Source organism: Odontomachus brunneus, unplaced genomic scaffold, assembly GCF_010583005.1.
Source record: "Odontomachus brunneus isolate Ranch 3 - 2012 unplaced genomic scaffold, Obru_v1 Obru_scaffold_042, whole genome shotgun sequence".
Taxonomy (NCBI): Eukaryota; Metazoa; Arthropoda; class Insecta; order Hymenoptera; family Formicidae; genus Odontomachus; species Odontomachus brunneus.
Genome location: NW_022639492.1, coordinates 1860979 through 1883826, shown reverse-complemented (window position 1 = coordinate 1883826; position 22848 = coordinate 1860979). Strand labels below are relative to the sequence as shown.

The 22848-nt window shown below is 35.9% G+C and overlaps 1 protein-coding gene and 1 long non-coding RNA gene across 7 annotated transcripts in view; one reads left to right on the top strand and one right to left on the bottom strand.

Moving 5' to 3' along the window:
* LOC116844583 overlaps positions 1-22848 on the bottom strand; it is a 414325-nt gene that overhangs the window by 310087 nt on the left and 81390 nt on the right. The gene's annotated exons all lie outside the window — the stretch shown is intronic.
* On the top strand, positions 5869-20458 carry LOC116844589. Its single transcript, XR_004378103.1, has 6 exons — positions 5869-6776; positions 6864-6998; positions 13936-14156; positions 14272-14378; positions 19536-19649; positions 19832-20458. It is a non-coding gene; the product is annotated as an uncharacterized LOC116844589 (long non-coding RNA).

The following is a 22848-nucleotide window of genomic DNA, read 5'->3' as shown; positions in this document are numbered from 1 at the left end:
ACACACACACACACACACACACACACACACACACACATACGTAACTTTTTTCCATATAAGTTTTCTCTATATAACATTATTTGAAGCACCTTGTATATCTATTTATTTATAAATAATTATATAATGCAGTGTGAACATTACATATTGAGACAAAAAATATCAAAAAAATTATTCTGTGGGTGCTAACAACATATTTACTTACACTAATATTCAAAGAATGAGAAAAAATACTATTGAAAATTTATTAAGCGTTTTTAATAGTACATATTTATAATACTTTGTGTTTTAAAAATTTATTTATGGGATATAAGATTTATTATCACAGAAATAATATTATATATCACAAGTAAAATTTTCAAGTACTTTTCTATAATGTATTCTTACATAGAAAAATAATTTTCTTTCACGTAAGGAGATATACAATTGCTTAAAAGTTTATCACAAAATTGTTTAATCTATTTAAAGGAAAAAATTTAGATTTAAATATAATGTTATTGATACCCACCAAATAAATAATTTCTATTTTTCAGATATTTTTCTTCTCACAGTATTATAATATTAAATCTGATTCATATACGTGTATACATATATATATATATATATATATATATATATATATATATATATATATACATAAATTTTATTATTTCTTTTAAAATTTTTTAACGATATCAGATAAGTTAAAGTGAGAAGAGAGTGTAAATGGAATGTACACGCGGATTGGCCGAAACTACAAAATACCGCGTAATAAAAACGTCGTCTTTCCTTTCTGTTTTTTTTTTTCGGAACACCATTTCTCGCTGAAAAGGCAATCCGCCGTTTCGAGCGGAAAACCCCGACGTAACTCGCAAACGCGGTTCGTTATTTCGCGAAAAGCCACGGCAGCGCGGCGTCCCGATGATTGCGCGTCGGCCGAAAGAAAGGGAGATCCCTCATGGGAATTAAAAATGCGACATGAACAGCGCGAGATATCGTGGATCCGGAAACGGAGCGGATCCTGCGAATGAAGCGAGTTTTAATAAAGCACACAAAACATGCGCGCGCGACGTAACGGCAGCTCGTTCGTCGAAAAAGCGTCCAGCTGGCGTAGCGCCTCGGTCACGCAAGCGCACGCAGTACTCAACAAATTAACTTTTTGCGGAACAATGGAATCGCTACTGCGTATTCGAACGATGTCCTGGATGTATACACACTCCGTGTACAACGATCCGCCCGTTTGTTTGTATCGTTATCGGCGCGAAGTTCTATGAAAAACGAGAATATGTGTGTGTATGCGTATGTGTGTGTCTGTGTGTTAAAAAAAGCATAGCGAGAACTTATTTTGTCTTGATAAAGGAAATAGTATAGCTGCCTATGTAAACCACAACTGAGAGATGCCGCGGTCCAAGTTGAATAACTTTTCCAACGTTGCTTCATGGTACTTCTCACAATTGCACTCAATGTTGTCTTTTTAACAAAAAATTTACGAATTCTATGTTATTGTATAAACACGATAGAAAGTTCGCTGATATTTCATTAATCCCTAAAATATCAATTGGCGTTAATATTAATCCTGAATGTAGCATTTGTACACACACATACACGAAAAAATATTTTTATATTAATATATTAATTTTTTTATATATTACATATAAATTAATATATTTAATATGAATATTATACATTAATATTAAACATATTAAATATTAAGAAATTGACATATTATAAGAACATTTTTACGCATATACACAAATGCTACATTCAAGATTAATATAAATTGTTACTTTAGGACCAATGAAATATTAACGAGCTTCCTATTATATATTTATAAAGTAATACGGGATTCGTATATTTATAAAAAAAATCAACATTAAGCACAATTGTAATAACAGGTATTTTAAGCAACGTTGGAAAAATTATTTAATTTATCCTACTATATAAATTAATATATTGAATATAAATGTATATTTTACATTAATTACAAAGAAATTTATACATCAATGCATTGATTTTTTAATATTTTATTCTCAATATTATATTTATCTCTAAGTGAGGTCATGGTTTGCCAATCAGATTGTTGTTGCCGGAGCGTAATTCAATTCCTACATGCACTTAATGTCACACACATATATGCCGCTAATCTAACCTATTTTAACGTTGCATATATTTCGGTATAGCGAGATGGTAATTAGAACTGCAATCAGGACAATGGAAACGGCGCGAGTGGATGCCCGAGAGCTGAGATTAACAACTGGATCATTGATTTGGTTATCGACTCACCAATTGACTCACTGACGAACTCTCGAAGCCATTGCCTCTCGCCGGCTGCACTATTCCGGACACCTACGAATCATCGTACTTGATTACTTATTGTCCACTTACTGTACATTTATTTATCGCTCGCTCATCACGCAGATACAGATCAATCGAAGAACGCAGTTTCAAACGCGATTCCGAGTGTCGATCGTGCGATTTACAACGACTGTTTGTCATTCTCGTCCACCACATCCGATTCGGAGTGCGTTGCAAGACTAAACTGGACATTTTCGAATGATAGCGCGAAGTTGCCGTAGCTTTCTTTTTTGAACGCCGACATCACACGCGTGCATGTGACGACATCTCGAGAGAGCAAAGGACATTAACGACGCCACGGAAAATCGGACATATATTTCTGCACTCGGCATCACGAACACGGTCTTTTGTCAATAAAAATGTCTCTAAATGTGGCTTATAGATTTCAGAAAACTCACAAGTCTCTTTTAGAGGTACTTTTATTGATAAAAGAGAGTTCAGAATATAAGCTTTGTCCTTAACCGCGAGATTGCAATTAGAAGAGGGAGTAAATCACTGTTATTTGAGACGAGTAATAAATGGATTATTCACTTACCAGTCATCGTCATCGTCGACGTCGGCTGTCCTCTCGTTGGCCGTTGCATCATCACAAACACTGGATTATTTGTCACTCGCCCATTTCGCGTCCCCTTGTCGCTCATCCAATTCCCAAACACAAATCGGTCAGAATAATGCAGTTAATTGCAATTCCGCAGCCTAATCGACACGTTTCATGATCCTGTGATACCGATCACTCGTCACTCGCACTGTGTCCGGCATGTCGCCGAATCAAAATGTCGTCGAAACGAAGTAACCGTCGTGAAGTTGTCAGCGCGTCCTTTCGACGCGGAGGCGCTAGTCGCGGTAGTGAGAAGAAACTTGTAAGGAGAATAATCAATTGTGATTCGTCAAGTTTTTAAAGCTTAAGGCTAAGTTATTGTAGAGCTATTGTAGACTAGGCCGCTGTTCTCTATCTATCTCGGTAAAAAATGTTTCGATTTCGACGCTAGAGAGTTGCTTTTTGCAACTTTTAGCTAAACTAACACTTCAGGGAACGTATTATAGAACTCTTCGGAATCAATTTCGATCGAAATAATTTTGTTTTCCCTAGAAAAGATAATAGAAATCTAGAGAATAACGGAAATATTCCGATCGGAATCGATTCCGAAAAATCCATAATACGTGCCCAGGCTATGTTTCCATATTCACTGCTACTACTGAAAATTTATATATATAGCTTATATCACGTATACTATAGGTTTTCAGTATTGGCAGTCAATATCGGAATATAGTCTGTGTCCGAACTTTAATCTGTAAAGAGCTATTCACACAAACTTGCATAATAGCATAACGTATATGCACAAGGAAATTAATTAATTACGTATCTAAGCCCTTACCCACAACCTTGCTTTAATTCTTAAGCTGTAAGAAATTGACCAATCACAGTTGATTATTTTTAAAATAATCGACTGTGGTCAATTTATTACGGCTTAAAGATTAAAGCAAGGTTGTGGACAAGGGGAATAAGATCATCTCTTATTGCACGGATTATGATTGCTCGATTTCTTTATGCATATATATTACGTGATTATAGTTTGTCTAGATAGGCCTTAATAGGCGTTATAGCAAGGATGCATGTCGCAAGTAGCAAGCCAAAGAATCGTAAACAGCACGTTCTACGCCACGTTTTAATCGTCCCAGAAATTGCGGTTAATTGAACGAGCGTATATTTTTGTTTCTCGGTTCGGCTCGTTTATCGTTCCAAACACTTGGCCACTTGTCACTCACTCACTTACCCAACATTGATTTATCGATACATGGGCTCGATTGATCAAAAAGTGCAGATAATTATATAGATAATTACAGAATAAGGGCTGTGACACACAGAAAAACTTAAGCAGTAAGACGTAAGCAATAAACAAATTGACCAATCACAATCGACTATTCTCTTTACGGTCGAAAAATAATCAACTGCGATTGGTCAATTTGCTTACTGCTTACGTCTTACTGCATAAGTTTTTCTATGGTTGCGTTCCGTTTCACGCATATGCGCGCATTTATCTATAGTTCATGTTACGTATATTGTAGGCAATGCACGCATAATGCGTGAAACGGAACGCAACCTATGTTTCTAGCCTAATCAGCGCGACATTCGAACCGTCAATAAATCAGAACGTCGAAAAATAATCAACTGCGATTAGTCAATTTGCTTACTGCTTACGTCTTACTGCATAAGTTTTTCTATGTTTCTAGCCTAATCAACGCGACATTCGAACCGCCAACGAATCAGAACGTGAAACAAGAACGATGAAAACAAGTGATCGGTATGAAGTTGCTGGCATGTAATTTCGAGAGCGATTATCAAGCTCATTTTATAATAATTGTAAAAACATATAATAAAACGTAAGTAATAAGCAAATTGACCAACTATAGTCCATTATTCTAAGACTGCAAGGCTGGAGACACACCGAAAAACTTAACAGTAAGAAAATTGACCAATTACTGTCGACGATTCTCTTTATGATCAAAGAATAATCGATTGTGATTGGTCAATTTTATCACTGCTTAAGTTTTTCTGTCCCCAGCCTAAGAATACCACTGATCAATGAGCTTATGTTTTACTGCATACTCTTACGATTATTGCAGAATGGGCTTCAGAGAGACGAATATTTTCTAATATTAACAAACAAAAACAAACAAGTGTTTTTGCGAGAAACATTCTGATTTCGTAATTTGCATCGTAAAATCAGCTCGAAAGACACTCCGCGGCAAGTCTCTTTGTACACACGTCCGCTCGCGATCGAGTATTAACAATGGGTGCGTTCAACGAACTCAACAGTTGCACAACAGTTGAGCAATTCGTTAATATAATTGGTCTAGGGATCTAACAGTAAGAACCAATAATCGCTGATTACTCACTGAGCACTTTTTCCGCTGAACGCGCTCATTAATAACGTCCCGTAGCCTGGATCGTCAGCGTCCCCCCTTCTCCTTCTTCTCCTCCTCACTAACAGACGCCGGAGTGAAAATATGTATCGTAAGTATCGTAAGTAGTAAGTACAAATATTTCATAAACGACATATCTTACAGTTCAATACACTGTTTTGTTCGTTTCAAAAAATCATGATTAATCAATCAACCATACATTTTCATTTTTTGATTCGGTTCGTTTATTGTTTCAGATGCTTCATTTGTCACTCATTTATCGATATATGGATTCGTGATACAACATAATCGTTCGAAAAACGCGGTTAATTACGATTTTCACGGACTAATCAATGGGCTCGCGACATTTGACGAATCAGAATGCGTAAAAACTAGGTAACCGGCGTGAAGTTGCCCACCCATCTTTAAGGCCTTCACACACACTTTCCGTAACAGTAACGTAAGACGTAACGTAAGAATTGACCAATCACGTTGAAAATCGTCGAAACATAAGGTCGCCATTTTTGTGAATACTCCATCGTAATTGGTCAATTCTTACGTTACGTCTTACGGTTACTATTACGGAAAGTGTGTGTGAAGGCCTTTACTGTGATTAGAGCGCCGTGACTGGAGACAAGTGTTTTCCACTACAGAGGAACGACTGTTCCCTGCTTCTGTAAGAAACGTTTCGCACTCATAATTTGTGTCATATAATCAACTTGAAAGACACCGTCCGCTGCAAGTCTCTCCGTCTACGCGTCCGCTCACGACAATGTCAACAAGAACAACGTATAGATTGGGTCGTCAATGTCCGACCTCTAACCTCTAATAGACGCCGGCTTGCAGACATAGCGTAAGGAGCAGATATCAACATTTCGTAAACGGTGCGTCCTACGGCTCGATATCCCGTGTTTCATTTGGTTCTAGAAACCATGATTAACTAACCAAATATGCATTCTCCTTGCTCGACTCGGCTCGGCTCGTTTATCGTTCCGAACATTTAGCTCTACTCCACAATTCTGCTTTAAGCCATAAGCAAATTCACTAACCATTATTCCAAGGATAATCAACTGTGGTTTGTCAATTTGCTTATGGCTTAAAGCAAGACTGTGAGCTAGAGCTTTGGCACTTGTTACTCATTCGCTTGTTAACATTCATTTATCTTTCACTCGATACACGAACAAATTGTTGAGAAACGCGCCAAATCATGATTTCGCGGACCAATTAACGCGACTTGCGGGTATTCGGCGCTTCTACGAATCAGAACGCGTTAAAACGAAGTAGCCGATGTGAAGTTGCCGGCGCGTCATTTCAGTGGCGATTATTAAAGAGAGACAAGTGTCTTCCATTACGGTAGGACGACATACTTCTTGCTCCCATAAGAAATATTCCGATCTCGTAATTTGTGTAAGACAAATAGTTCGAAAGACACTGTCCGCAGCTAACTTCTTCGTTCACGCGTCTGTTTGCGATCGAGTGTCGACAGCGTCTTGATCACAGGTGTCTAACCTTTAACAGACACTCGAGTGGAAATACGTATCGTAAGTAGCAAGTGCATTTCGTAGACGACGCGCCCCACAGCCCTGTACACCGACTATGTTTACATTATGTATATTATAAATTTTCAGAACTGGCAGTAAATATCAGAACGCAGCCAGTGTGTCTTAATCGTTCCGGGCACTACAATCAACTACACGGGAAGAAAAGATTTCACTACCGCATCTAATCATGGTTTCGTGAAAGTGTGTTTTTGCTGCTATAAGGTAAATAACTAAACTAATAAGAGAATATAATTAGCATTTTTATTAATAAGTAATTAATGAAATTGCAAAAAAATTAATGTTTATGTAAAATCTTGGTTTTCAGCGATTGGGAAATAATAAGAAATAAAATAATCGATAAATATGAATTATAATTTTAATGAGATACGTTAAATAATGCCAGTTGTACTAGTAATTGAACTGAAAAATGAATCATGTCCTAATTACTGAACAATACAAACTTAGTAGTTGAATGGTTATTAAATAATACTACAAATTAGTATAAATAAGTATTTCTTCAACAAAATTTCGAAGACTTTTAGAAGTATTAAATATAAATATATTTTTAATGTTTCAATTATTGGAACAAGGTTTAATTATTGGAACATTTACCTTAACTGAAATTTTGTTGTTATAGCTAAAAGTTTAGCTACTATTATTGCTATATCGCAATCTCACAATTAAATATGTATATGCCTTTTGACAAGTGTATTTTTAGGTATCCATACTCAAAGAGAATTTTATGAATAAAAATTACTGTAGAGGATTTTGTAGCTGGAATAGATGGACGTTCTACAGTAATTCGCTATTCTTACATTTCACATGTGTGACTTATATTTTAGGAAATGTGCTATATTAAAACACTTACTATGTTTCTAGCTAGAAATTTACTATGCTCCTTGGCAAGATCTTACTTGGATCTTATTAACAGTCTATTTTTGGACTACTAAGAACATAGTAAAATTGAAAATAATTTATGTGAAACAAAAAAGCTACATCTTCTTTTGCTACGTTTGGATATTCATTGTCAATACTGAAAATCTATAATATATATAACATCTATAGTATATAGATTTCCAATACTGACATAGCCTCTGTATGTATATTATAACGAGATTCAGCTGCGCAGATTCCTGTTGGCCTAGCTAATTTCTCTTTTTTCCGCGTAATCAAATATGCATTTTTGTTTCTCGACTCAACTCGTTGATCGCGATATTAACGAGCTGTCATTACTGTGGATATGAAATTCGGTTTGCGGTGGAATTAACCTAGTTCGTTTCGGCGTAACGAGATCACCTGTAGAGGGGAGGGTGCGGCGTGAAAAACGACGAAAGGGAAACGGTCGTGGATAAATGCAACTGATCGATCCCGGCAGGGATCGCAATACGTGTAACGAGTTGCCGGATAATTCACGCACTTTCGGGCACGACGTCATATATACGCGGTTTCGCGACATTGTGTGTGCACGCGCCAACGAACGCAGCCGTCGCCGTCGCCGCGATGATGTCGTGTATCCACCGCGTCGCATAACCGGTCGGGCATAACATACGTTACGGTTTCACGAGATGCGTAATTGCGCACAGCTATCGCCGTCTGTCTGTCGTTCGCACACGTGGCGTTGCGCATCGACGCGAATCGGGCACCACGCTCGCACAGATTCGTAAAAAAAAACGGAAAAAAGCGGCCAGTGAAATTTCAATTGCGTCGAGATCGAATTGCGTGGTTTGAAAGGAACATAATTTTCGGGGATTGAGGCAGCCCAGTTGAAAACGCGGATCTGGGTTACGCGCGAAAGTACACCGAGAGAGAAGATATTTAAAAAATCAAAAACTTATTTAGTCGATGGATATTAATGATATATTTATCGAAATCTCAATTCTTTCATTTGGATGGAGTGAACAGTTACTTCCATGAAAAGCTACACTAAAAAGAAAGGATGTTCTTGTTTGGAAAATATCTTTATTTTCGATATGTTAACTTTCGAATTAAATTATGTAACGTTAAACGTAGATAAGTTATTTGCAAGAATATATTTTATGATTTTCAATGAAGAAAAAGATCTATGTTCTTATTATTTAAAAATAGTCTTTATTAATGAAAAGCACAAAATATTAGATTGAGAATGTAATGGTTTTAAATGTCAGAAGAGGATATATCATTACCATCAAAATAATCATACTGTACTTCTTACGAAACTAGTATATTTTTAAAAAGTTATAACATTATATTGAAATTTAAGACTTTGAAATTCTTCTAGCAAAATTATGTCTTTGTTCATGTATAAAACAATGCTAACATAATGATGAAATAATTATTGTTAATTTAAGTATATTAGCTTTAAGTGGACCTGAGTTTAAAAAACTTGAGGCATAACATATATTCAAAAATATCATATTCTCAATTCGATTTTGTGCTTTTTATTACTGAAAATTATTTTTGAATGACAGGTTTCTTTCGTTGAATCATATTGATATAAAATATAGTCTTGCAAATAATTTGTCTTCGTTTAACGCTATATAATTTCATTTTGAGATTAACAGATTATCAGAAATAAAGATATTTCCCAAACGGGAATGTCCCTTTTTCTATGTAATGTTCTGAAGAAAAATGTATATATATATATATTTTTTTTTTTTGTTTGAAAAATATTCTACATTAGTGCAAATAAATGTTTTATCAGTAGGCATCGAATTAAGTATTTTTTGTTTTTTAAATATTTTTCTCTCAGTGTATACGACACGTCGTCAAATCGCTGCGAAAGTGCATGTATAGAAGCGACAGAAAAATTTTTTTTACATAAAAGACAACTGACAAAAGAGTAAAATTAATCGAGTCCGACAATACTCTCCCTCTCTCCCCGTTCCGCTTGCACATTGATTACTAAAGAAAATGCTGGGAAAGCAGCTCCGTATGGGGGAATGCAGAGATTTGTATTAAAAATCTTTTTTACTTTGGAAATCCCTTTTATGAGCGTACTTTCAAGTTATTAATCAGGATTACAAAGTCCCTTCCGCTAGAAGCATAACTTTCGAGTTGCGTTACGTATAACGAAGACGTATTATGGTACATAATTCCATATCACCGTGTAGGAAGATTCTGTCGCTTTTATCGGGTATTACTTGTTCACATGGCGCGATATTTGAAGCGGTAACGCGTCAAATTTTGTTCCTTCCCTTGAACAAAACCACGAATAGCACGTAAATGGTATACGCTACATCAAAGGTAGCGTGACTGTTAATATATATATATATATATATATATTTATTTATTTATATTATATATATTATATATATATATAATTTATTTATTTATTTATTATCATATTTTAAATATATATAATGCCTGTGTGCACAGATGATTTTGACTTGATTATAATTTCATTCGAATATATACCGATCGTACGTCGATAGGCGAATTAATTAATGAAATCGTCGTTTTTCGTAGTTCGTTCTTTTATATACTTTAATATTAATCAATAATCATGCTAATATTGACGAAATGTTAAAAAATAGTCAAATGTTCTTTGGTATTTGTAAATGCACATGTAATTTTCCACGCGGCGATTATGTGTGCTTTTTAATTTTAATTTTGCTTGCAATTCTTGCATATGCACTCGGGCCTCTTTTATGTAGCCAGTTGAAACAATATGCAACTAATCGGCCGTATTTTCCACGGTAATGGAAAATCGGCGTTTTTGAGTGCGTTGTCTGTCGGACGCGAATAAACATTCTTTGGAAAATAAAGCAAAGGTAAAACGAGGGAACATTCAATGCACGACAAACAATTCGTTTGACAATATCTGCCCGGTGAATTTCGCAGATCGCGCACGATAAAATGTACCTCAAAATTCGCGTCACAAATAATTTCGTCGTGTGAGTTATTAAACGTTATGAATTAGCATAAATATTCATACGGGCCGCGATTCAATAATGAGACGCGTATTGTCGACATGCGCTCTCGGCTGTGCGTGTCTCCGCGTTCTCGTCTCTTTCCATCCCTCTTTCAAATCCTGATCGTGGGATTGTCGCGAATTAATTTTCGTTCCGATGTGTATGTACCACGCGATGTAAACGCACTGTTCTATTTTTCGAGAGTGGCCCACTCATTTGGCGATTATTAATAAAAAAACAGCGGCGTATTCGCATTATAACGACGCGTCGTATCTCGCGATATCTCGCGAAAGCAGGATCCCAACGAGACTGCTCATGACTGATACTACGTTCGTACGAGCGGCGGTAATGTCATTACGGATATCAACGGTCATTTCGACGGTGCTGTGCACCATAGATAGGAATGGGGGACCGAGTTCTTTGCGAGTACCAACTCGTTGTATACGAATTCGCTCGTTTTGGCTCGACGCGAACGCGTCAAAACGCGCTTCCCGCTGCAAAATTCGGAAATATCTTTTTAATATTCAACAGCACGCGCGCGACGAGATGTGAGAAGCAAACATTACGAATGTAGCGATTAACGTACCTATATCAAATCAACGACGTGCAAATGTAGGGCCGGAAGCTTTCTCGGTTAGCCTCTCATTATTCCTTAACTGGATTATAATTTGCAGATCATGAACCGCGCACTAAATATAACGAACAATAAATCGGGGGAGTTTTTTTTTAAACGTTATCACGCTGCGCTGCAATACTACCATGTATTTTCACGCGATGAAATTTTGGTTCTGTGTTAATTTATTTTTAATAATGTTAATTCTATATTAATTTTAATTTAAACTGAGGGAAAATGTCTAAAAAATAAAAAATATATTTATTTAGTGAATGGTAATATATAATGTATTTACTTAAATCTAAATTTTATTATTTAAGTGGAATAAATAATTACTTTCCTGAAAAACTACAAGGTTTTCAGGAAATGCATATTTTTTATTTGAGAAATTTTTCATTAGTATATACGTAGATGTATTATTAGTACCCAACAAATAAATATTTTTTATTTCTTAGATATTTTTTCCCTCAATATAGATTGCATCAAGATATAAAAAGAGTGTGTATAGAATTATATCTCCAGATTTCTCACTAAATGTCTTCAATAGGAGAGATTTGCAGAATTAATGTGAAATAAAATTTTGACGGGATTTACTTCTGAAGTTATCCTTTATTTGGTATACTCAAAAAAATTTAAGGAAACATTTTTGAATGAAGTAAATGATGCAGTGTTTTTGCACTGTTTTTGAAACATTAATATATTTTCCACAATTTTTGTCATCTGCATCGAGAAAAAAATACTTGCAAATTTATTTGTGGAATGTAAAGTTTATTTCTGTGAAATAAAGTTTATTTCTGTGAAGAAACTTTATATATCTTGCAAAAATAAATTTTCAAGTCTTTCTCTTAGTAGCAAAAATCGAAACACTGACTACTGAAACACTGACGAACAAAACGGATAACCAGATGTTGCTCTGAAGCAACGACGTTAAACAAATGTATCCTGCATCTATTGTTCTAGCCCATGTTCTAGCCCATTGTTGCTTGAAAGCAACAACATTGCCAACAGCATTACCAAATAAAATGTTAAATGTGTAAGAAACGTTGGCGTGTCTGAACGTGTACTGAATATTGCACTATTCAATCGTGATTTTCACTCAATAATTAGTTGCGCAAAATTTGCTTGTCGGAGTAGCAGAAATTAATTCGTTAGTCGCGGGAAATTTATGCGAGTTAAATTAATATCGGAGACACACGGATTGATTCCGTCACTACATACGGTAAACACAATGTTCAATATGTATGAACAGGTGATGTTGCTGCAACATCCATGCTGATTCTCATCAATATCGGCCGACACCGTCATCGTAATAACGAAATTATTATCGAAAACGATGAGCGCGGGCTCGCGCATCGCGTTTATCGCGCCGTCGTTTTTGCTCTTGTTGTCGTCGCGATGAACAAAAAACGCAAACAACTCTATGTAGCCTATTCACGTTCGCGTTTGTCGCTCGACATCGATCATTTTCGACGTAGAAGATAGACTTTTTTTTATTAGATGTGTGCCGTAATCATCGAAGATACGCGCGGTCGCATTGCTGCTCCATTAACTCGACGAGAGTGAATTTCAACTGTATTACTGTGCGTGGTATAGTAATTAGTGCGAAACACGAGTCGACGGCAAAAGAACCGAAGAAGCGCGAAATCGCCCGCGTATATGGTTAATTAACGATTTCAGACATATCGTTTTCTCGTTTAGATTAAATCGATATACTACATTAGATTTCGCGCAACTGAGAAAAAATTCAGCGAAGCACATATCTCGGTAATAAAATTTTGCGAGGAGCGAACCCGAGTTGAAATTTTAGAACCTACTTTAAATATTTCAACTCTCGAATAATTGCAAGCAAATGAGTCCATATTGCAGTTATTACTTCACTTTACTTCTCTTTAATTTCCTGCACGAAAAAAAAACAAATATAATTCATACTTATATTTTTTCAGAGAGGAACGACCGAGCTCTCACACACGTTTAAATGAACGTATATGAAATGAATACGTTGAAGCAACCGTGTTATCAAAATAATAAACTCAGGCAACTTGAACAATCCGTGCTTTTGCTCATTAAATCAGCGGAATGCCCGTTTTGATGATTAATAATAAATTAAAATATCGGAAAAAGACATCATTATCATCAACATAATCATGTTGCACGTCTTATAATTGACTATTATAATATTCAAATAAAAATATAACACATTACCCAAATGCATGGTTTTAAAATTCTTTCAATGAAATTCGTGTATTGTTGCTTATATAGGAAAAAGTGATTGTCAATTTGTGTGTTAGCTTTAAGTGGATAGAAAGAAACCTGGGGCATAACGCACATTTAAAAACATATATTCTCGATCCAATATTTTACGCTTTTCATTCATGGAAATTATCTTGGAATAATAAAAGCACGGTTTCTTCTTTGTTGAAAAAATCATATAAAATATATATTATATATTTTTATTTATATGATTATATATATTAAATAAATATAATCGTATAAAATATATATATTATATATATTATATATATTAAATATATAATATGAAATATATATTATATATATTTTATATGATTATATATATAAAATATATATTATATATCATATAAAATATATATTCGTACAAGTGACTTACTTTCGTTTGACTACGTGATTTCATTTGCAGATTAACATGTCAAAAATAAAGATAGAATGGAAGAAGAAACATAGGAATATCCTCTTCTCTGTGCACATTGGTTCCTCAAGTGAGAGGTAAACGACCGCACGCGAGCAATTACAGCGAGCAACTGAGCGGAGCTACGCTGCTCTGAGACGTGCGGAGGGGAGAGGGGAGAGGTAGGGAGAGGTAGCATGAGCCGTGCCGCGGCATACTTTCACTTACGCAAGGTAACTTACCGGAAGCAGTAGCCGCGTACCACACATTCCATTCGCGCGTCGCGAAGCGTCTTACTCGCAGTGATAAAAAATCAGTCGATTCAATCGTTAATAACTTCGCTTCCAGACGTCGTAGCGACTGGAAACAAGAACCGCTGGAAAGGGAAAATTGTTGCACTTCCGATGGACGTAGAATCATCCTTCTGTGATGTGAGGATCAAATGGTGCACTCTTGTAAGTACGAGACACACATTGATTTTTATGCTTTCGTTAAAGCATTAATTATTGATATATAGTAAGAACTAGCGGGAAATGTACGTTTGGACTTGTAATGCGAGGCGTCAGTGTCATACTTTTCGACGAGTGTGAAGTATAATTTGAAAGAGATACGAAATTATAATAATGTGAACTTTTTGTCTCTGTAGTAGCGAATATTTTTTCGCCGCAGCGTCGAAGTTCAAATAGCAAATAAATTTAGTTTCGGTGACATTTAGCAGTCTCTATTTCAATAACGCATCTTAGCTGTCAGAGCTATCTTTTAACTCCTGTAAGATATTAAATTCTTTTTCCGCGTGTGATAATCCGCTTAGATTTTTGCTGTCAGGATTGCCTTTGAAACCGAAAACGGCTGACGAAAGTTCGCATCTTCCGCCAAACGGAATCCGAAGAAAACTTAATTTTTTCGGGAAAGGACGTTGATCATGCGGGCAGAATTTTTACGAGGGAATGCTCGAAGAGTGATAAAGGAAATCTCATTTTTATATTCCAGAAATACTCGACACATTAATTATACTGAGAAAAATACTTGAAAATTAATTTGTGGGATATTAAGTTCATTTCCTAAATAAACTTTATATATCCCACAAATAGATTTGTAAGTATTTTTTTCTCAGTATTATTAATGTATCGAGTATTTTTGGAATAAAAATAAGATCTCCTTTATTCCGAGCATTCTCTTGTAAAAATTCGTTTGTGAGGTATAAAGTTCATTTCAGAAATAACCTTTATATATCCCACAAATAAATTTTCAAGTATTTTTTTCTCAATGTAGGTAGGTACAAAAAGTCGGACATGAAGGATATCCCCCTAGTTTAATCGCCATATGAAATTATTTTTTTAATTATTTTTATATAAACATTATTTTTATATTTAAAATATTTGGAACTAAAATATTTGGTACATGCGACCAAACCCTTTTTGGTTAGCATTTCCTTATTTTTTGTTTGAGTCACGTAGGATGTACTTGTGAGGAAGCAAAACATAAGCGATAATTAAATTTTTTGGTCAATTATCGTCAATTACTATTGTTAATCGCATTTTAACCAAATTTCGGTCTAGTACAGCAAATTTTCAACAACGAAATCCTCATTTCGATACAGGAAGCTTTATTCAAATAATACGCTCTTCACCTTTAGATAAATTCTAGGGGTTATAGGGAAACTAATGAATCAACGGAAACGATATAGTAATAATTGAATTGTGTTAGGCATACGCGCTTGATAACGCAAGTTTTGCTGACATTTCGCTTGAAAAAGCGTGCGATTCCATCGCTGCACTTCACTCCGCGATGTAAAGACCGCAATATGAAATCTGCCGATGCATCTGACACGTGGTAATTAGATTGCAAGTAGTTTGTGTCACATCGCGCCGGAAATCACATTTTTTATTTGTCGTCTCGCGAGCGTGTCGCGAAACGCTGGGCGGCTCAGCGTAAGCTCGTTACGATGCGGAAGCTCACGTTGCCGAGGAGCTTCGACAAATTTCCGCGCGCACGTGCCTGCGATGCGACGTGAAGCTTAACGTGCAGGTAGCGCAGTAGGTGAACCCTGTGATACCGTTGCGCGCGACAAACACCGCCATTGTGTTATAATCATCGTTAGACCGTGTTGCAATTACGCCTGTATTTACCATCACGCGCGCAAACTCACGTAATTACGTGTGGCAGTAATTAAGAGTTAACGCCGTTTAGAAATCTTTAATAATTCGGCGCGCGCGCGTAAAGGATGAGGGGACGGATGTGGCCGGATGTGAACGTGCTAATTTCGCTCCAGAAATTTTTTATCCACGAAAACAATTTAGCTTTCTTTCCTCATTATATTTTGTACGAATATGTACGTGTTTTTGGGCTAATTATTGTCCAACATTTGATTAAAGTAAGAAGTGGCCCCATCTTTTTTTCATTTCAATACCTAAAACAATATAATCTTATTCTCAGCGGAAATATTCTTATACACTGAGAGAAAAGTATCGAAAAAATAAAAAAAGATATAATACTAATCAGTATTTATTTTCATATTAGTACGAAATATTTTTCAAATAAAATATAAATTTTTTAAAACCTTAATTTTTTCCATGAAAGCAATTGTTTATTGTTTAAAAAAAACTATCTAGATTTAAATAAAAATGTTATTAGCACTAAACTCTCCTCTCAAGCTCTTCATCAAAGTTAAAACGAGCTGATCACCAAATATATATTTTTATTTTTTAGATATTATTTGACAGATAATTCCGAAATTTGTGAAACGGGACAACGCTCTGTAAAGTCACAAACCTGAAAAATCACATAATAGTACAATGTACTGAAATTTTTCTAAAATATTGGAAGCATATCATTGTCTCAAAAAATCACAATTTCAAAAACTATAGGAATAATCTTCTAAAATATCGAAAGCATCAAGTTATACGACAAGTTATTAACAATTATAGTGATTGACAATTTCATGCTTTCAATATTTCGAGAGATTATTCCTTTTTGGGAATTTTTACTCAATTTTTACGATTGTGACTTTCTGGGACATTGTCCTACTTTTAGAATTTTGGTACTTTTTTCGGGATTATATATATCCACCTATTATTTCTCTCAGTATATATGGCCTCAAGAGGATTTTTCTAAAACCAAAAGGAAAATATTCTAAAAACACTTAAAAGAAATTTAGTTGCAAAATGCTATTATCTATAATTTCATACTCTAAGTGGAGACTCTTATCAAAAGAATATTACTGTTCTAATGAAGTAAACTATTAAATCGGCAATCTACTAGATATTATTCTAACTTTTTCTTTTCTTTTGAGTCAAAAGGAATATCCTTATTTGATGCAAAATGCCTTATTTGAAAAAATTTCTGTTGAGACCAAGATTCATATTGTAGATAAGAGGCGAAATTTCTCTAACTTTAAGAATATTGTGTTTAGAATATTTTTCTTTTAATTTTAGAAAAATCCTCTTATATAAGAGGATTTTCATTAAAGATAAGATTATATTTTGTTAGATAAATGGCTGTTTAAATAAATAAATGAACGATTTGGAAATGGTTAATAATATGAAGACTGTATTAAGATTTGGTTTGCTGCGCTTTAGCGAAAAGTTCTCTCGACTTTTCGTTTCTAAAATGACGTTCGGACAGACCTGCACATTATGGTCGTGTCTTTAATTAGGAAGTCAGAAAGAGAGAGATACTCAGGGAGAAAGAGACGGTAGGACGATGAGTCAGGACGTGACTCGAGAATGACCAGGGCAGCCCAGTATAAACAAGACCATTGTTACGAGCCGCAATGAGAGAATCTAAGATGAAAGAGAGAGAAAGAGAGAAAGGGAGGGAAAGAGAGAGAAGAAAAGGTAGACTGGACGCGAGAAGAGAGGAAGCAGGAGCTAATTAAGTCAGCTCGAAACCGCCGCCGCGGAAGCTTTATTAAGCTGACGCCAGATGCTCGGTCGTAAATTCACCGCACGGTCACGTTCCAATTTCCGAATTGGCCTGCCACGTTGTGCAGGACAACGGCGACGCGCAGGAAATGCAACTAGTGCAAGGAGCTTCCGCTTTTGCGCGCCGTCGTTCGCTCCCCGGAAGCAGCCATGATGACAACAACGACCACGACGTCGTTGTTGTCGTCGTCGTCGTTATCGTTGTCCCGCGGGTTGCTCTAACACTGCTGGTCCTTGACCTTTCGTGCCCCTGACGAGTCTTGAATTCCTTGAAATTTTCGCTCTCGCATCGCGCTCAATTTTCGTCGAACGTTAAATTTCCATAATGTGAATCGGCATTCACGTCGTGAGTAGAAATTGCAACGTCGTGCGAGCACCAAAGGCAATGCCGTCGTCTGCAACTCTGTGCAGAATGCCACAGGCATCCAGCGAGCAATAACTTCGTAGCCGTAGTCGAGATATCGAGTAGTATCACGGAATTTGAAATCGACACGCGGACATGGTGTCGGACGAACCGATCTTGAGTTTTTAGTGGTACATCGCAAATTTTTAATACGCAAGTTGAATTCACAAATTCGTCGAAATGTCACATCAACAATCACGGGATATTCTGTATACACTGAGAAAATGGAGTGGTTGAGTAAACAAATCGGTGGACAAATTGGCGCAACAATACGTTGTATTTACTGACTAATCATAGGGTATACATATATATATGAGAGAGAGAGAGAGAGAGAGAGAGAGAGAGAGAGAGAATTTTATCATGTTTTTAGTTTTTAGTAGTTTTTAGTACCAAAAAACAGAATAAATTGTCAGTATAGTTTATTTTGCTAAGAAAAATACTAAATTTTTTTAATAATAGATCTTGTAGTTCTAATAGTTCCTAAAATATAAAGATGAACATATGAATGGAAGGATAATAAATTAAGGCAATATGTTGATATGTTTCTCAACTACAAAAAAATTTTATAGTGAAATTCTCTCCGTGTATGTAGTATTCGTTTAATCGATTAAACGTTTGCTCGAACGAATTTTGTTCGTTCAAGCACAGTTTCATTGATTTCACCATTTTTTCTTATTGTAGTAATATAACAAACGTGTGTGTTGCTTGTCAGCTCGCGTTGACTCGATTTACAACGTATTTATACTGTCAACGAGTACACAGAGTCATACGCGCGTATTAAATTTAATCTACAATGTGCTCTTTGCTTTCTGTTTCTTGTTCTCCATATTTTTCTGGCTTATGGCTTAAGATTTCAGACCGGAAGAGATAAAGAGAAAAAGAAACAGAAAACAGAGAATACATTGTAGATCAAGCTTTATGGTCTAAGGTCGCGCGACCTTCAACATAAACACATCGGGGTACGCGGCGCGCTTGGAGCTATAACAGTCCTAGACACGCGCGAGCGAGCACCTCAGCGACGTGGACTATCATTTTCGAATTTTTGAGATGAATCGGTGTTAACGTAAAATAAGAATACGCGATATTCGCGTCGCGGCCGTCGTATTCGGGTCATCGCGAGCAGTAAGGTGTAAAATTTAAAGTGTATAATTGCGATATTCCATTTCTGTCGGATTTAAAAAAAGAATTCAACCGGCATGTATTCCTAATCCGTCCACACCAAGTCCTCATTACCAAGTAACCTTATTATTGTTATAACTAATCAGACAAATCAATTTTTGATTCAGATCGCGCGAAAATAACGGCCGCACGGCAGACGAAGTTCCGGAGGATGTAGTTTCTGCAAAACGCGGATGCCGTACCGGAGAATCCGGTTCGGGCCGAGCAGACTCGACTCGAAGGTACGTTCACGTACACGCTATACTTCTCTATTTAACCTTTCGCGGTCGTAAGCTGAGATATCGTGGCAGAACGACTCGCATTACGACCGCAAAGGTCTAATCCGTTCGTATCTCTATTACGCACTTGCTTATTCATTCGAGTCTCTAAATCTGACTGATAAAATTGTATCTTTTGATTTCAGATTTAAACAGCAGGACAAAATAGAGCCCGAGTTCCGCGTATTTGGTGAGTGACAAAATACTAAGATTTCAAGGTGGTGTTTAGACGTGGGTAGTTCAGACATAGTTGTAGAAAATTTTGTAGGAATCAATGCGATTTACTATGCTGGTAGATCTTTCCATATTCACACACAGAAAAATATCATTCTGCTGTTGAGAAAAACAATTACTCAGTTTATTCTTCCTCTCTTAGCAGTAGTTAATTTTAATAGAGAATATTTACTCTAAAGGAGAGTATGCAGGAGAGTGTGCAAGTTTTGGCACTTTTTCATAGGATTTTGTAAAACTTTAATTATTCCAATAAAATGATACATTGATTTAAAGCTTAGGACGAGTAGATTAAGGATATAAAATCTCAATATTATTCTCGTAGTCGTTTGGAAGATAACCGGTTCAAAAATCGCAATCGTAACAAATAGCAACAAATAGCGCAATACTGTTATGATTGCAATATTTTGGACCGTTTATCTTTCAGATGACTACGAGGATAATTACAGACATGTAAATCTTCAGGATACTTAAAACAAGTAACATTTACTTAAGTGCAGTATATATTCTTTTGTGTGTTTTTGAATATTTACGTTACGTTAGAAGGAAATAGAAGATTGTTTTTTTACAAGTGCTTACGCTAATTAAGTTCAATATTTCAAATAGCTTGAATATTTTTTTTTTTAGTTTTAACTTTAGTTAATATATTTATATAAACGCGTATTTTATTTGTTTACTTTGACTTGAGCTGCACTATCATTCGCAAAAATTATTCGGAACTATTTATCTAATACGATCCTCTACTTTCTATTTCTAGCAGTATATACGCATAAAATTGTACCCCACCATGCGCAAAATTCGCGACAACTCCGCGCTTGCGGATTTTAATTCGCGATATTTATTGTCGTGGCGCTATTCACACCACTGGTGTGTTAAATAATATTGTCTTCCGTATTTTCTATCTCGCGTCGTGAACATTATTCGTTTTTGATACGTAATTTTTTTCACGCAATTCGTGAAACGTGTGTTCTTAACGTGCCGATAGTCATATCGTACTGCGACAAATATTCGCGACGTGAATTTGCTAATATTTTATTTCCATCATCCGTTAATCGAATTCATGTTATCTCGCTTCGAAATAAATCCAAACATTTCATCGATATCGCCTGGATATTCATTAAACGTCGCTATAATGTGAATATTAATCGTGCTGCGAGCAAAATATAGTGCAATTGTCGTTTTATCTCATAAGTGAGATAAAGTGCAATCAACATGAAACGTCGCAGTTCAGGATGCATCGACGTGTTGTTTCACCGATTGTTCCTAGACATTGTTCCGATGGTTCTGATTGGACATCGATGAACACAAAATGGTGAGTGTTGAATTTCAATATTCAAGAAGTGTTTTATTATGTAGTGCATATGTAGAAAAATTGCATTGATTCTTAACGAAGATATAGCAAAAATAGTCATACATTTGCCGTTCAAAATTACGAATGTTCGAATACTTTAACACTTTGCGGTCTGAATTATTTTCGACTTTTCTTCTCAACTCATCTGCAGAAATCCATTTGCTCCACGACGATTTTGTGTTTTTTATTATTTACCTATATTTTAATATACTTAAACAAATTTATAGTAATATTACAATATTATAATTTACATTGAGTATATTATTAATGAATAATAAGTTGATTTATAAGGTTGACTAAAATGAGATATAAGATATCAAGTTCGATGTAGTTCGACCACAAGGGATTAATATCTGTTAACATCGAAGATGCGATATTTTGAGGATATATTCTGAAATTTAATTGAAATCAAGAGAATCTTAACACGAAAACATCGATATCATAGTGATTTACCTATTATTACAACACCAGGATATATAAATGCACTAAAATTAATATTTATTTTTTGTTTCGCTTCTGTATATCCGCAGCTCAATAATGAATCGAATTTATTATTAGATTTAAAACGTACTAATACACACTCAATAATCCCGATTATTCGCGGGATCATAAATTGTTACGGCTGTAACAACAGGGGGGATAGTCTTCAAAGAAGACTGATGTAAACTCGTGAGGATAATTTCGGAACGTCTTACAGACGTTATAAGAAGCGCGAACGGCGTCGCAAATCGTCGTGAGATATAGGCACAATTTCGTCGTTTCCCCTCTCGTCGTAAAAATGCCCCTGTCATCGTTTATCTTACTTTTATCAGTCTACGAACATTCCGGCGTTCACCACGAGGACGTTGGTCGATTATCTCGCTACAGGTCTGATATCGTATAAAATCGCATCCGTCGCGTGACACTCTCTCTTTCTCCCTCTTGAAATCATTTGCAGTCTCTCGAGGGGAATACTCCCGCGGAATAAAAATCACCGTATTACGACACTCCGTGAAGTATCCGCCCCAGCGCCGGGATCGAACCGATCTGTAAAAATAATCGAAAATTTGTCCGCGTAAACGTAAACGCACGAATTTTTTACTCCTCTACGCAGTCCATTTTTACGAGAAGCTTGCCCGTGTGGAAAGTTAAATTACAAGCTGAACTATGTATTGCATGTGGCTCCATTGCGTGGGTCCATTTCACGTATAACATCGCGAACGACTCCCGCGCGCAACCTTGTTGAGATTTTCTACGCAACTGCAACACTCGTTGAGTTTATCCCTTCCAACTCCTGTAACCGAGACGCACTTCCGCCAGGAAGAACTTGAGAAACAAAATTTCTCGGATTAAGCTATGCGCGCGTGTACTCTAACAGCGAGGAGGTAATAAAGAAAGGAAAATTGCGCCTGATTTTTTTTTTGCTAAAAGCAATTTTATTTCCGGCTCAAATTCACTGCAAAGAGACTCGTGGGTATTTTCAGCAAAATATACTCAGATGTTTCATCAGCTAATTGTCAACTCTTTGTCTCTAACTTCGGTGAATATTTTATACGACCGCGACATTTCGGACATGGCGTTTCGCTAAGGAAATTTATTTCA